The sequence below is a fragment of the Myotis davidii genome, unplaced genomic scaffold, assembly GCF_000327345.1.
Source record: "Myotis davidii unplaced genomic scaffold, ASM32734v1 scaffold685, whole genome shotgun sequence".
Taxonomy (NCBI): Eukaryota; Metazoa; Chordata; class Mammalia; order Chiroptera; family Vespertilionidae; genus Myotis; species Myotis davidii.
In genome coordinates, this window is record NW_006295823.1 from 900321 (window position 1) to 902440 (window position 2120).

Below are 2120 nucleotides of genomic sequence, written 5' to 3' on the forward strand. Positions count from 1 at the left end.
TTCTTCCGGGGAAGGTACGTCCGTCCGTCCGTCCGTCCGGGCTGACCGCTCCTTCCCGGAGCCCCGGCCCTCCCCGCATGGGCGCAGCCCTGCCGCCCGGCTGGCGTGGTTGCTCTGTCCCACCTGTGACCTTATGGGGCTTCTCTTCGCGGCGGCTCCTCGTTGGTGGGGATGGCGTTTAGGGCCAAGCATAGGAAACGGGGTTCGTCTTTATTCGGGACCCTCTCTAACTCGGAGGGTTTGTGGCTGGACACGCGTGCGGTCGACTCAAACGGTGCCCTGGTCAGCTTTTCAAAAGAGAAACGCCCAAGTCGAGGGCTCTTACAAGAGGACCAGTTCCACATTGGGGGGGTGGGGAGGGGAGGGGAGGGTGCGGGGAGCCAACATCGCGTGCCGTTTAGACCCTAAAGAATGCAGATGCCACAGGGGTGGAAGGACCCGTCGGTATTTATGGCCTGTTTACCTGGACTTGGGGCTGGTGAGGACTTTGCCTCTGGAGCAAACCCCACGGGGAGGTTCCCTGTGTGTGCAGGGGGGAGGGGAGGCTCCGGGCCTCCCAGCCTCTGTCTGCGCTGAGGCTAATGGATTGCTACATTGTAAACATGGGGCCTGTTTGCCTAAGGATCTCGGTGTAACGACGTAATTATTCTATTTCCTGCGGCTGAAGCCGGGGCTCACAGGGGAGCGCTCTGTGGGCCCCGGCTTCCTTCTCGGGTTTTGCCACACAAAAGCGCGTCCTGGCTGTGACGGCCGAGTGCGTCTGTGACACAAACATGGCCTTCCTTTCGCCGGCCTGGGCGGGGGCGTGCCTGCTGGGGGGGCGGGGTGCAGGTCACCCACGAGGGGACCGCAGGAAGCTGCCTTCCCGCGAAAGGGTTTCTTCTGTTAGAAATGGTCCCTGGAGAAGGACGAGGGGCCCTGAGGGCCACACGGCGGGAAACAGTGTTTCCGCATCAGCCCCACGCCGCTCTGGACTCTGGAAACAGATATTGTCTGGCCCTGGCCGGTGTGGCTCAGTGGATAGAGCGCGGCCCACGGACTGAGGGGTCCCGGGTTCGATTCCGGTCCAGGGCACGGACCTCGGTTGCAGGCTCGGTGCCCGGCCCTGGGTGTGGGGTGCGTGCGGGGGTGGCAACCCGTCGACATGTCTCTCGCACACAGATGTCTCTCTCTCTCTCTCTCCGTCCCTTCCACTCTCTCTTCAAATCAGTGGGAACATATCCTGGCAGGAGGGTTAACAAAACGGAACAAAATAAAGGAACCGGGGTTGCCTGAGCGGATCCAAATACGCCAGCCTGTGTGGTTGATGGTTGAGACCCTCGTGCCCTCAGCTCTCCACCCCCCAGGCCTCTCTCGCTAATGTAGAGGCGGCTGGAGATGGGGTGTGGAGGGGCACAGGGCACAGTTAGCGCCCTCAGGCCAGGGGTGCTCGCACCTGGGTGTTCGCCCGTCGGGCCTCAGGGGGTGTTTTCCTTGCCAACAACACCCGCCTGGTGTCCTCACGGTTACACCTTCGCCTTTAGGAGGACGGGCGAGGCCTCTGACGGTGAGAAGGGGAATGACTCTCAGATGCAGAGAGAGGCCAGGGAATGGGCCTGGATTTGAATTGCATCTTCGATGCCCGATGCTCGATGCCCGTGGGCCTGGGCGGGGGCGTCGGTCTCTCTGGAAGATGCGATTTTTTTCATCTGTAGAATCGCGAGTGTGGACCCAGGGTCAAACCCTGACCTCCTGGTGCCTGGGTCGACGCTGGGCCACGGAGCCACGCCAGCCGAGCCACAGAAATACGCTCGCCTCCGGGAAAAGCCATGCCCGCGGCCTCTGTCCCCAGCCGGACGCTGAGGAACAATGTTGCACGTGCTGCGGGGAGTGTGACTGTGTAACCAACACTCGCTACGCCTGTTCCTGAGCGCCCCGGGCTGCCAAGCGGGGAGAGGGGGTGCCCGGCAGGGAGAGGGGGTGCCAGGCAAGGGGAGGGGCTGCCAGGCGGGGAGAGGGGGTGCCAGGCAGGGAGAGGGGCTATCTGGCAGGGAGAGGGGGTGCCAGGCAGGGAGAGGGGGTGCCAGGCAGGGAGAGGGGGTGCCAGGCAGGGAGAGGGGGTGCCCAGCAGTGCCTCTCAC

The 2120-nt window shown here is 63.4% G+C and overlaps 1 protein-coding gene across 1 annotated transcript in view; it reads left to right on the top strand.

The window, feature by feature from the left end:
- Nucleotides 1–2120, top strand: part of NR5A2 (nuclear receptor subfamily 5 group A member 2) — a 61936-nt gene that overhangs the window by 16351 nt on the left and 43465 nt on the right. The window lies entirely within an intron of this gene.